The sequence below is a fragment of the Cherax quadricarinatus genome, unplaced genomic scaffold (genome assembly GCF_038502225.1).
Source record: "Cherax quadricarinatus isolate ZL_2023a unplaced genomic scaffold, ASM3850222v1 Contig58, whole genome shotgun sequence".
NCBI lineage: Eukaryota > Metazoa > Arthropoda > Malacostraca > Decapoda > Parastacidae > Cherax > Cherax quadricarinatus.
Genome location: NW_027195084.1, coordinates 314,663 through 329,295, shown reverse-complemented (window position 1 = coordinate 329,295; position 14,633 = coordinate 314,663). Strand labels below are relative to the sequence as shown.

Here is a 14,633-nt window from a genome sequence, read left to right as displayed (position 1 = left end):
CTTTCAAAAGTTTTACAAAGACAACTAGTTAAGGAGATCGGCCTAAATGTATCAGGCTGTTGGGGCTTAGGGATAGGCACAATGAGACTATTGGTCCAGGAAGTAGGAAGAACGCCCTCAATGTAACTGAGATTATACAGTGCCAACAAAGGGTTATCAGGCACGTTCCTTAGAGTTCTGAGAATATCATAGGTTATACCATCCTCTCCAGGAGCAGTTGATCGACCTTTGGTTAATGCATTATCTAATTCATACTCGGTAAAGAGGCAATCACTCTCATCAATATTTTGGCTCATAAAATTAATCAGTTTCACACTGTACATGTCAACTACATCTTAGCATAAAGGTCAATATAGTGATCCCTCACAACATTAGTTAACTAGTGTTGTGAGGGATCACTATATTGACCCTTATTACCCCTTAAGGGGCAATAAGGGTCAATAGAGTGATCCCTCACAACACTAGTTAAGGGGTATTAAGGGGCAATAAGGGTCAATATAGTGATCCCTCACAACACTAGTTAAGGGGTATTAAGGGGTAATAAGGGTCAATATAGTGATCCCTCACAACACTAGTTAAGGGGTATTAAGGGGTAATAAGGGGTAATAAGGGTCCATATAGTGATCCCTCACAACACGAGTTAAGGGGTATTAAGGGGTAATAAGGGGTAATAAGCGTCAATATAGTGATCCCTCACAACACTAGTTAAGGGGTAATAAGGGGTAATAAGGGTCAATATTGTGATCCCTCACAACACTAGTTAAGGGGTATTAAGGGGTAATAAGGGGTATTAAGGGGTAATAAGGGTCAATATAGTGATCCCTCACAACACTAGTTAAGGGGTATTAAGGGGTAATAAGGGGTATTAAGGGGTAATAAGGGTCCATATAGTGATCCCTCACAACACTAGTTAAGGGGTATTAAGGGGTAATAAGGGGTATTAAGGGGTAATAAGGGTCCATATAGTGATCCCTCACAACACTAGTTAAGGGGTATTAAGGGGTAATAAGGGTCAATATAGTGATCCCTCACAACACTAGTTAAGGGGTATTAAGGGGTAATAAGGGGTATTAAGGGGTAATAAGGGTCCATATAGTGATCCCTCACAACACTAGTTAAGGGGTATTAAGGGGTAATAAGGGGTATTAAGGGGTAATAAGGGTCCATATAGTGATCCCTCACAACACTAGTTAAGGGGTATTAAGGGGTAATAAGGGGCATTAAGGGGTAATAAGGGTCAATATAGTGATCCCTCACAACACTAGTTAAGGGGTATTAAGGAGTATTAAGAGGTAATAAGGGTCCATATAGTGATCCCTCACAACACTAGTTAAGGGGTATTAAGGGGTAATAAGGGGTATTAAGGGGTAATAAGGGTCAATATAGTGATCCCTCACAACACTAGTTAAGGGGTATTAAGGGGTAATAAGGGTATTAAGGGGTAATAAGGGTCCATATAGTGATCCCTCACAACACTAGTTAAGGGGTATTAAGGGGTAATAAGGGGTAATAAGGGTCAATATTGTGATCCCTCACAACACTAGTTAAGGGGTATTAAGGGGTAATAAGGGGTATTAAGGGGTAATAAGGGTCCATATTGTGATCCCTCACAACACTAGTTAAGGGGTATTAAGGGGTAATAAGGGGTATTAAGGGGTAATAAGGGTCCATATAGTGATCCCTCACAACACTAGTTAAGGGGTATTAAGGGGTAATAAGGGGTATTAAGGGGTAATAAGGGTCCATATAGTGATCCCTCACAACACTAGTTAAGGGGTATTAAGGGGTAATAAGGAGTATTAAGGGGTAATAAGGGTCCATATAGTGATCCCTCACAACACTAGTTAAGGGGTATTAAGGGGTAATAAGGGGTATTAAGGGGTAATAAGGGTCAATATAGTGATCCCTCACAACACTAGTTAAGGGGTATTAAGGGGTATTAAGGGGTAATAAGGGTCCATATAGTGATCCCTCACAACACTAGTTAAGGGGTATTAAGGGGTAATAAGGGGTATTAAGGGGTAATAAGGGTCAATATAGTGATCCCTCACAACACTAGTTAAGGGGTATTAAGGGGTAATAAGGGGTATTAAGGGGTAATAAGGGTCAATATAGTGATCCCTCACAACACTAGTTAAGGGGTATTAAGGGGTAATAAGGGGTATTAAGGGGTAATAAGGGTCAATATAGTGATCCCTCACAACAATCATAAACAAACAAGTGAGGAACAGCTTCGGTCTTCATCTTCTTCATTATTATTCAGGTTTATTATCTTATTTACCCCTTCCCTCACCCCCTTCCCCTCCCCCCTCCCCACATAACCCCTTATACCCTTAACAACCCCCTTTAAACCCCCCTTTAGTGTCGTAATTGAGGTGTATATAAGGGGAGAGCCGCGCCCCCCCCCTCAGTCCTGTGTTATTTTCCCTCTTTCACGCCCCTGAGGGTTTACCGCTCCCCTCCGGCATCGTGTGTCAGCTCTCCGGTGCTCTTGATCCAGGGACGTGGAGGCACTCCTACCCCTGGATCAGACATGGACCTGAGGTCTGTTCATGGACCTGAGGTCTGGTCATGGACCTGAGGTCTGGTCATGGACCTGAGGTCTGGTCATGGACCTGAGGCCTGGTCATGGACCTGAGGCCTGGTCATGGACCTGAGGCCTGGTCATGGACCTGAGGCCTGGTCATGGACCTGAGGCCTGGTCATGGACCTGAGGTCTGGTCATGGACCTGAGGTCTGGTCATGGACCTGAGACCTGGTCATGGACCTGAGGCCTGGTCATGGACCTGAGGCCTGGTCATGGACCTGAGGTCTGGTCATGGACCTGAGGCCTGGTCATGGACCTGAGGTCTGGTCATGGACCTGAGGCCTGGTCATGGACCTGAGGCCTGGTCATGGACCTGAGGTCTGGTCATGGACCTGAGGTCTGGTCATGGACCTGAGACCTGGTCATGGACCTGAGGCCTGGTCATGGACCTGAGGCCTGGTCATGGACCTGAGGTCTGGTCATGGACCTGAGGTCTGGTCATGGACCTGAGGCCTGGTCATGGACCTGAGGTCTGGTCATGGACCTGAGGTCTGGTCATGGACCTGAGGTCTGGTCATGGACCTGAGGCCTGGTCATGGACCTGAGGTCTGGTCATGGACCTGAGGTCTGGTCATGGACCTGAGGTCTGGTCATGGACCTGAGGTCTGGTCATGGACCTGAGGTCTGGTCATGGACCTGAGGCCTGGTCATGGACCTGAGGTCTGGTCATGGACCTGAGGTCTGTCATGGACCTGAGGTCTGGTCATGGACCTGAGGTCTGGTCATGGACCTGAGGTCTGGTCATGGACCTGAGGCCTGGTCATGGACCTGAGGCCTGGTGGACCTGAGGTCTGGTCATGGACCTGAGGTCTGGTCATGGACCTGAGGTCTGGTCATGGACCTGAGGTCTGGTCATGGACCTGAGGCCTGGTGGACCTGAGGTCTGGTCATGGACCTGAGGCCTGGTGGACCTGAGGTCTGGTCATGGACCTGAGGCCTGGTGGACCTGAGGTCTGGTCATGGACCTGAGGCCTGGTCATGGACCTGAGGTCTGGTCATGGACCTGAGGTCTGGTCATGGACCAGGCCTCAGTCTATCCTCATAGTACAGAGTCAGGGCCTCAGTCTATCCTCATAGTACAGAGTCAGGGCCTCAGTCTATCCTCATAGTGCAGAGTCAGGGCCTCAGTCTATCCTCATAGTACAGAGTCAGGGCCTCAGTCTATCCTCATAATGCAGAGTCAGGGCCTCAGTCTATCCTCGTAGTACAGAGTCAGGGCCTCAGTCTATCCTCATAGTACAGAGTCAGGGCCTCAGTCTATCCTCATAGTACAGAGTCAGGGCCTCAGTCTATCCTCATAGTGCAGAGTCAGGGCCTCAGTCTATCCTCATAGTACAGAGTCAGGGCCTCAGTCTATCCTCATAGTACAGAGTCAGGGCCTCAGTCTATCCTCGTAGTACAGAGTCAGGGCCTCAGTCTATCCTCATAGTACAGAGTCAGGGCCTCAGTCTATCCTCATAGTACAGAGTCAGGGCCTCAGTCTATCCTCATAGTGCAGAGTCAGGGCCTCAGTCTATCCTCATAGTACAGAGTCAGGGCCTCAGTCTATCCTCATAGTACAGAGTCAGGGCCTCAGTCTATCCTCGTAGTACAGAGTCAGGGCCTCAGTCTATCCTCATAGTACAGAGTCAGGGCCTCAGTCTATCCTCATAGTACAGAGTCAGGGCCACAGTCTATCCTCATAGTGCAGAGTCAGGGCCTCAGTCTATCCTCATAGTACAGAGTCAGGGCCTCAGTCTATCCTCATAGTGCAGAGTCAGGGCCTCAGTCTATCCTCATAGTGCAGAGTCAGGGCCTCAGTCTATCCTCATAGTGCAGAGTCAGGGCCTCAGTCTATCCTCATAGTACAGAGTCAGGGCCTCAGTCTATCCTCATAGTGCAGAGTCAGGGCCTCAGTCTATCCTCATAGTGCAGAGTCAGGGCCTCAGTCTATCCTCATAGTGCAGAGTCAGGGCCTCAGTCTATCCTCATAGTACAGAGTCAGGGCCTCAGTCTATCCTCATAGTGCAGAGTCAGGGCCTCAGTCTATCCTCATAGTGCAGAGTCAGGGCCTCAGTCTATCCTCATAGTGCAGAGTCAGGGCCTCAGACTATCCTCATAGTACAGAGTCAGGGCCTCAGACTATCCTCATAGTACAGAGTCAGGGCCTCAGACTATCCTCATAGTGCAGAGTCAGGGCCTCAGACTATCCTCATAGTACAGAGTCAGGGCCTCAGTCTATCCTCATAGTACAGAGTCAGGGCCTCAGACTATCCTCATAGTACAGAGTCAGGGCCTCAGTCTATCCTCATAGTACAGAGTCAGGGCCTCAGACTATCCTCATAGTACAGAGTCAGGGCCTCAGACTATCCTCATAGTACAGAGTCAGGGCCTCAGACTATCCTCATAGTACAGAGTCAGGGCCTCAGACTATCCTCATAGTACAGAGTCAGGGCCTCAGACTATCCTCATAGTACAGAGTCAGGGCCTCAGTCTATCCTCATAGTACAGAGTCAGGGCCTCAGACTATCCTCATAGTACAGAGTCAGGGCCTCAGACTATCCTCATAGTACAGAGTCAGGGCCTCAGTCTATCCTCATAGTACAGAGTCAGGGCCTCAGACTATCCTCATAGTACAGAGTCAGGGCCTCAGACTATCCTCATAGTACAGAGTCAGGGCCTCAGACTATCCTCATAGTACAGAGTCAGGGCCTCAGACTATCCTCATAGTACAGAGTCAGGGCCTCAGACTATCCTCATAGTACAGAGTCAGGGCCTCAGACTATCCTCATAGTACAGAGTCAGGGCCTCAGTCTATCCTCATAGTACAGAGTCAGGGCCTCAGACTATCCTCATAGTACAGAGTCAGGGCCTCAGTCTATCCTCATAGTACAGAGTCAGGGCCTCAGACTATCCTCATAGTACAGAGTCAGGGCCTCAGACTATCCTCATAGTACAGAGTCAGGGCCTCAGTCTATCCTCATAGTACAGAGTCAGGGCCTCAGACTATCCTCATAGTACAGAGTCAGGGCCTCAGTCTATCCTCATAGTGCAGAGTCAGGGCCTCAGTCTATCCTCATAGTACAGAGTCAGGGCCTCAGTCTATCCTCATAGTGCAGAGTCAGGGCCTCAGTCTATCCTCATAGTGCAGAGTCAGGGCCTCAGTCTATCCTCATAGTGCAGAGTCAGGGCCTCAGTCTATCCTCATAGTACAGAGTCAGGGCCTCAGTCTATCCTCATAGTACAGAGTCAGGGCCTCAGTCTATCCTCATAGTACAGAGTCAGGGCCTCAGTCTATCCTCATAGTACAGAGTCAGGGCCTCAGTCTATCCTCATAGTACAGAGTCAGGGCCTCAGTCTATCCTCATAGTACAGAGTCAGGGCCTCAGTCTATCCTCATAGTGCAGAGTCAGGGCCTCAGTCTATCCTCATAGTACAGAGTCAGGGCCTCAGTCTATCCTCATAGTACAGAGTCAGGGCCTCAGTCTATCCTCATAGTACAGAGTCAGGGCCTCAGTCTATCCTCATAGTACAGAGTCAGGGCCTCAGTCTATCCTCATAGTACAGAGTCAGGGCCTCAGTCTATCCTCATAGTGCAGAGTCAGGGCCTCAGACTATCCTCATAGTACAGAGTCAGGGCCTCAGTCTATCCTCATAGTACAGAGTCAGGGCCTCAGTCTATCCTCATAGTGCAGAGTCAGGGCCTCAGTCTATCCTCATAGTACAGAGTCAGGGCCTCAGTCTATCCTCATAGTACAGAGTCAGGGCCTCAGTCTATCCTCATAGTACAGAGTCAGGGCCTCAGTCTATCCTCATAGTACAGAGTCAGGGCCTCAGTCTATCCTCATAGTGCAGAGTCAGGGCCTCAGTCTATCCTCATAGTGCAGAGTCAGGGCCTCAGTCTATCCTCATAGTACAGAGTCAGGGCCTCAGTCTATCCTCATAGTACAGAGTCAGGGCCTCAGTCTATCCTCATAGTACAGAGTCAGGGCCTCAGTCTATCCTCATAGTACAGAGTCAGGGCCTCAGTCTATCCTCATAGTGCAGAGTCAGGGCCTCAGTCTATCCTCATAGTACAGAGTCAGGGCCTCAGTCTATCCTCATAGTACAGAGTCAGGGCCTCAGTCTATCCTCGTAGTACAGAGTCAGGGCCTCAGTCTATCCTCATAGTACAGAGTCAGGGCCTCAGTCTATCCTCATAGTACAGAGTCAGGGCCTCAGTCTATCCTCATAGTGCAGAGTCAGGGCCTCAGTCTATCCTCATAGTACAGAGTCAGGGCCTCAGTCTATCCTCATAGTACAGAGTCAGGGCCTCAGTCTATCCTCGTAGTACAGAGTCAGGGCCTCAGTCTATCCTCATAGTACAGAGTCAGGGCCTCAGTCTATCCTCATAGTACAGAGTCAGGGCCACAGTCTATCCTCATAGTGCAGAGTCAGGGCCTCAGTCTATCCTCATAGTACAGAGTCAGGGCCTCAGTCTATCCTCATAGTGCAGAGTCAGGGCCTCAGTCTATCCTCATAGTGCAGAGTCAGGGCCTCAGTCTATCCTCATAGTGCAGAGTCAGGGCCTCAGTCTATCCTCATAGTACAGAGTCAGGGCCTCAGTCTATCCTCATAGTGCAGAGTCAGGGCCTCAGTCTATCCTCATAGTGCAGAGTCAGGGCCTCAGTCTATCCTCATAGTGCAGAGTCAGGGCCTCAGTCTATCCTCATAGTACAGAGTCAGGGCCTCAGTCTATCCTCATAGTGCAGAGTCAGGGCCTCAGTCTATCCTCATAGTGCAGAGTCAGGGCCTCAGTCTATCCTCATAGTGCAGAGTCAGGGCCTCAGACTATCCTCATAGTACAGAGTCAGGGCCTCAGACTATCCTCATAGTACAGAGTCAGGGCCTCAGACTATCCTCATAGTGCAGAGTCAGGGCCTCAGACTATCCTCATAGTACAGAGTCAGGGCCTCAGTCTATCCTCATAGTACAGAGTCAGGGCCTCAGACTATCCTCATAGTACAGAGTCAGGGCCTCAGTCTATCCTCATAGTACAGAGTCAGGGCCTCAGACTATCCTCATAGTACAGAGTCAGGGCCTCAGACTATCCTCATAGTACAGAGTCAGGGCCTCAAACTATCCTCATAGTACAGAGTCAGGGCCTCAGACTATCCTCATAGTACAGAGTCAGGGCCTCAGACTATCCTCATAGTACAGAGTCAGGGCCTCAGTCTATCCTCATAGTACAGAGTCAGGGCCTCAGACTATCCTCATAGTACAGAGTCAGGGCCTCAGACTATCCTCATAGTACAGAGTCAGGGCCTCAGTCTATCCTCATAGTACAGAGTCAGGGCCTCAGACTATCCTCATAGTACAGAGTCAGGGCCTCAGACTATCTCATAGTACTATCCTCATAGTACAGAGTCAGGGCCTCAGACTATCCTCATAGTACAGAGTCAGGGCCTCAGACTATCCTCATAGTACAGAGTCAGGGCCTCAGACTATCTCATCAGAGTCAGGGCCTCAGACTATCCTCATAGTACAGAGTCAGGGCCTCAGTCTATCCTCATAGTACAGAGTCAGGGCCTCAGACTATCCTCATAGTACAGAGTCAGGGCCTCAGTCTATCCTCATAGTACAGAGTCAGGGCCTCAGACTATCCTCATAGTACAGAGTCAGGGCCTCAGACTATCCTCATAGTACAGAGTCAGGGCCTCAGTCTATCCTCATAGTACAGAGTCAGGGCCTCAGACTATCCTCATAGTACAGAGTCAGGGCCTCAGTCTATCCTCATAGTGCAGAGTCAGGGCCTCAGTCTATCCTCATAGTACAGAGTCAGGGCCTCAGTCTATCCTCATAGTGCAGAGTCAGGGCCTCAGTCTATCCTCATAGTGCAGAGTCAGGGCCTCAGTCTATCCTCATAGTGCAGAGTCAGGGCCTCAGTCTATCCTCATAGTACAGAGTCAGGGCCTCAGTCTATCCTCATAGTACAGAGTCAGGGCCTCAGTCTATCCTCATAGTACAGAGTCAGGGCCTCAGTCTATCCTCATAGTACAGAGTCAGGGCCTCAGTCTATCCTCATAGTACAGAGTCAGGGCCTCAGTCTATCCTCATAGTACAGAGTCAGGGCCTCAGTCTATCCTCATAGTGCAGAGTCAGGGCCTCAGTCTATCCTCATAGTACAGAGTCAGGGCCTCAGTCTATCCTCATAGTACAGAGTCAGGGCCTCAGTCTATCCTCATAGTACAGAGTCAGGGCCTCAGTCTATCCTCATAGTACAGAGTCAGGGCCTCAGTCTATCCTCATAGTACAGAGTCAGGGCCTCAGTCTATCCTCATAGTGCAGAGTCAGGGCCTCAGACTATCCTCATAGTACAGAGTCAGGGCCTCAGTCTATCCTCATAGTACAGAGTCAGGGCCTCAGTCTATCCTCATAGTGCAGAGTCAGGGCCTCAGTCTATCCTCATAGTACAGAGTCAGGGCCTCAGTCTATCCTCATAGTACAGAGTCAGGGCCTCAGTCTATCCTCATAGTACAGAGTCAGGGCCTCAGTCTATCCTCATAGTACAGAGTCAGGGCCTCAGTCTATCCTCATAGTACAGAGTCAGGGCCTCAGTCTATCCTCATAGTACAGAGTCAGGGCCTCAGTCTATCCTCATAGTGCAGAGTCAGGGCCTCAGTCTATCCTCATAGTACAGAGTCAGGGCCTCAGTCTATCCTCATAGTACAGAGTCAGGGCCTCAGTCTATCCTCATAGTACAGAGTCAGGGCCTCAGTCTATCCTCATAGTACAGAGTCAGGGCCTCAGTCTATCCTCATAGTGCAGAGTCAGGGCCTCAGTCTATCCTCATAGTACAGAGTCAGGGCCTCAGACTATCCTCATAGTACAGAGTCAGGGCCTCAGTCTATCCTCATAGTGCAGAGTCAGGGCCTCAGTCTATCCTCATAGTACAGAGTCAGGGCCTCAGTCTATCCTCATAGTGCAGAGTCAGGGCCTCAGTCTATCCTCATAGTGCAGAGTCAGGGCCTCAGTCTATCCTCATAGTACAGAGTCAGGGCCTCAGTCTATCCTCATAGTACAGAGTCAGGGCCTCAGACTATCCTCATAGTACAGAGTCAGGGCCTCAGTCTATCCTCATAGTGCAGAGTCAGGGCCTCAGACTATCCTCATAGTACAGAGTCAGGGCCTCAGTCTATCCTCATAGTGCAGAGTCAGGGCCTCAGTCTATCCTCATAGTGCAGAGTCAGGGCCTCAGTCTATCCTCATAGTACAGAGTCAGGGCCTCAGTCTATCCTCATAGTGCAGAGTCAGGGCCTCAGTCTATCCTCATAGTGCAGAGTCAGGGCCTCAGTCTATCCTCATAGTACAGAGTCAGGGCCTCAGTCTATCCTCATAGTACAGAGTCAGGGCCTCAGTCTATCCTCATAGTACAGAGTCAGGGCCTCAGTCTATCCTCATAGTACAGAGTCAGGGCCTCAGTCTATCCTCATAGTACAGAGTCAGGGCCTCAGTCTATCCTCATAGTACTGAGTCAGGGCCTCAGTCTATCCTCATAGTACAGAGTCAGGGCCTCAGTCTATCCTCATAGTACAGAGTCAGGGCCTCAGTCTATCCTCATAGTGCAGAGTTCTGATACACAGGATCATCTTAACACTTAAACGGACCAAACAGATCGACGTTCAAATTCGTAGCAACAAAAGAAGATCTACATTTTTTTACATACTTTCAGATGTTGAAAAAAAAACATATATGTACGTTTGGACCATTTAAGAGTTAATATTGTTATTAAATTATTATAATTATCATGTAAATTATTGTTATATTTATACCAGAATAATTATCATATAAAATATTAGTGTTTATATATATACATGTATATACAGTGGTCCCTCGTTTTTCGTAATTAATCCGTTCCTGGAGCCGTTACTATAAACGAAATTTACGATTTACGAATCAATTTTCCCCATAAGAAATAATGTAAATACAATTAATCCGTTCCTGACACCCATAAGTATTAAAACAAAAAAATTTTAACATGAAATATGCATGTAGTACATAAACAATACAATGGGAAATGATGAATGAAACATTAACAGCATAACACTTACCTTTATTGGAGATTCTTCTTAGTGTATGAGAGACTGGAGGAGGAGAGAGAGTGGATTGTTTATAGTTTGGAAGGGGAATCCCCTTCCATCAACACCTCAGGTACCAATTGCTTTTCTGGGGTTGCTTCTCTTCTCTGTTTCTTAACCCTTTGACTGTCGCAACCCCCAATCCTGAGGTGTCTCCTGGTGTCGCAAAATTAAAAAAAAAAAATTATATTTTCTTATGAAATGATAGAGAATCTTTTCACGATTGTAATGACACCAAAAAAACGAAATTTGATGGAAAACTGACGGAATTATGCTCTCGCGAAGTTAGCGACCTCGGCGCTGTTTACAAATCGGCGATTTCGCCCACTTTGAGCCCTATTTTCGGCTAATTCCATTGTTCCAGTCGCCCAAACTCATAGCTATTTCTTTAGAACTCCATTTTTTCTATCGATTGAGTACAAGAAACTGCCCATTTACCGATTTCAACTACCTAATAATGTGGTCAGAAATTTGCAATTTGGCCAATTTCACGAAAACTAAAAAATATGACAATTTCAAAATAAGGTCCAGAATGAACAATGCAGACATTCCTGGCTCTAAAATAACACTTTCTTTGTTCATCAGTCATGTCTCCAGGCCCCTCTGATATTACTCTTGCTTTCTATTTTGAATTTTTATTCAAACAAAAAATAGAAGAGTTACTATTATGCAGACTACTGCAATACTGTAATAATTGTATAAATAACATCAACCCATTCATGACTGTATATTAGAATGGCTAGTTGGACATTTATTGGACAATGACATCATTTGTTTACTTTCGAACATTGGCAAAAATCAAACATTTCCCGTACTTTGAGCCCCATTTCTAGGTTCTTTTTATAGTAAAATCAATCAAAATCACCTCTATTTCTATAATGTGTTTTCCATTCTATCAAATGAGACAAAGAAAACGAGAATACAACCATAAATACTATACGATAATAGACCACAAATTCGGCATTTTAATTAAAAAAACGGTCAGAGTTTTTTTTCTCATTATGCACTGCGTGCTCCAGGATTTTTTTTATATGGTGCACACTGACCACACAGACCCATTCTCTCACATGTGGGCCTACCAGCTTTCTCCTGCTTGATTTGAAGCCGCTAGAATTTATGAGTATATATACGTCAAACACGGTACCTCATAAGACATATATATACGGCCACGACAGTCAAAGGGTTAATGCCACTAGGACCATCTTGAGAGTCACTGGAGTCCTGTCTCGCAAAATAACTGTGGAGAGAGCTCTGTTTCTGGCGTCTCTTTAACACTTCCCTAAAATGACCCAAGACTTTGTCACTGTACATGTTGCCAACATGGCTTGCAACAACCTTGTTAGGGTGATGTTTCTCCATAAAGCTTTCCATCTTACCCCACATAGTAAAAATCTCTTTAATTTCTGAAGAAGGCACCTTCTTCCATCTCTCTTCCTCCTCCTCTGCAGCAAGATTCTGAGCTGCGATCTGTTGCTCTTCCTGCTGAAGCTCTTGCAGCTCCTCAGTGGTGAGCTCTTCGTTGTGGTCTTCCACCAATTCTTCCACATCCTCCAAACTCACATCCAACCCCATGGAACTCTCCAGTGCCACAATTGATTTTACAACAGACATACGCTCATTAGGGTCAGTCCCAAACCCTTCAAAATCCCTCTTGTCGACACAATCTGGCCACAATTTTCTCCAGGCAGAGTTCAAAGTCCTGGTAGTCACTCCCTCCCAAGCCATACCTATAAGGGTTATGCAGTGGAGGATGCTGAAGTGTTCTCTCCAAAATTCCCTTAGGGTCAAGTGAGTGTCTGTGGTCACAGTCAAGCACCTGTGAAACATTGCTTTTGTGTAGAGTTTTTTAAAGTTTGCAATGACCTGCTGGTCCATGGGCTGGAGGAGAGGTGTGGTATTCGGGGGCAAGAACTTTACTGTGATGAACCCAAACTCCTCGAAAATTAGGTCATCCAAGTTTGGAGGATGAGCAGGTGCATTGTCCATTACTAGCAGGCACTTGAGATCCAATTTCTTTTCCAGGAGATACTCCTTCACACTAGGGCCAAACACTTCATTGAACCACTCGACAAAAATTTCCCTCGTGACCCATGCCTTACTATTAGATTTCCAAAACACACACAATTTACTCTTCATAACATTGTTTTTCCTGAACACTCTGGGATTTTCAGAATGGTACACTAGTAATGGCTTCACTTTGAAATCCCCACTAGCATTAGCACAGAACATTAGCGTCAGCCTGTCTTTCATAGGCTTGTGTCCTGGCATTGACTTTTCCCCTTGTGTAATGAAGGTCCTCTTTGGCATTTTCTTCCAAAAGAGGCCTGTTTCGTCACAATTGAACACTTGTTCAGGTTTCAGTCCTTCAGCCTCTATGTACTCCTGGAATTCATGCACATATTTTTCAGCCGCCTTGTGGTCCGAACTGGCAGCCTCACCATGCCTTACCACACTGTGTATGCCAGTACGGTTCTTAAATCTCTCAAACCAGCCTTTGCTGGCCTTAAATTCACTCACTTCACCACTATTTGCAGGCAATTTCTTTACCAAATCTTCATGCAACTGCCTAGCCTTTTCACAAATAATCGAAGTCATAAGAGTATCTCCTGCTAATTGTTTCTCATTTATCCACACCAATAATAACTTCTCAACTTCTTCCAGTACTGGTGATCTCATTTTTGTCAGCATAGTTACCCCCTTTGCAACAACAGCGTCCTTTATTTCCTTTTTCTTGGCCACTATGGAACATATGGTTGTGTAGGGTTTCTTATACATCCTGGACAGTTCGGCCACACTTGTACCACTTTCATAATGTTCAATGATGGTTTTCTTAAATTCAATCGTATTTCTCACCTTCTTTACCACAGGCTTGGCACTAGGAGCTTTCTTTGGAGCCATGGTAGCTTATTTAGTACTTGCAAGCACTAAAATAAATGGAATATTATGAAATATTTCGCTGGAGCACGTGAGGGGGACCTTCTCTCACTGGTAAACAATGCCAGACTGGCTGCCGCCCCGGCTCACGCCGTGGGTACGCGTCCCGGACGAACTACGACTCGCGAGTCAACCTATGAAAAGCGAGTCCATGTTTATACGAAAATACCCCGATGATTGGCGAAATTTGCGATTGCCGGGAACTATGAAAAGCGGGGGACCACTGTATGTATATATATATATATATATATGTATATATATATATATATTTATATATATATATATATATATATATATGTATATATATATATATATATATATATATATATGTATATATATATATATATATATATATATATATCGTGCCAAAGAGGCAGAACTTGCGATCTCGGCTTAAACAGCAACGTTCATCTTGCCGTATAAGACAAGCAAAAATTTGTGTATGCAATAATTTTGCCAAAAACATTCTGAACCTAACGAAAAGAATATATTTTTCTTTGTTTGTTTGGTATTAAATTATTGTAAACAAATCTAAAATATATTTAGTTGGGTTAGGCTAAAATAAATTGCTCTTGTTATAATAAGGTTAGGTAAGTTTTCTAAGATTCTTTTGGTGCAAAATTAAAATTTTTTACTTTTACATAAATGAAAAATATATATCTTTAAACGTATAAAAGAAAATTTCAGAAAGGACGTAATTTTAAATGAGTTCTTGCTAATTGACCAGTTTTACATATTCGGCACGACATATATATATATATATATATATATATATACAGTGGACCCCCGCATAGCGAACGCCTTGCATAGCGAACAATCCGCATAGCGAACGCTTTGTTCGCTGAAATTTTGCCCCGCATAGTAGACAAAAACCCGCTCAGCGAACTTCGTCCGAGACGCGTCCAATGTGGGCCCTCAGCCAGCCTCACATGTGCCGCCCGTCCCATTGTTTACCAGCTAGCCTCCGCGGTAACATTCAAGCATACACTCGGAATATTTCGTATTATTACAGTGTT

General features: G+C 46.1%; 1 protein-coding gene across 5 annotated transcripts in view; it reads left to right on the top strand.

Annotated features, from left to right (window-relative positions):
* The first annotated feature begins 2,201 nt into the window (after window positions 1-2,201).
* LOC128701013 (transmembrane protein 184C) overlaps window positions 2,202-14,633 on the top strand; it is a 67,646-nt gene continuing 55,214 nt past the window's right edge. For all 5 annotated transcript variants that reach the window (XR_011391039.1, XR_011391038.1, XR_011391041.1 and 2 more), the window contains exon 1: window positions 2,202-2,263. The gene's annotated coding sequence lies outside the window, so the exon portion shown is untranslated. The remainder of the gene's footprint in view (window positions 2,264-14,633) is intronic.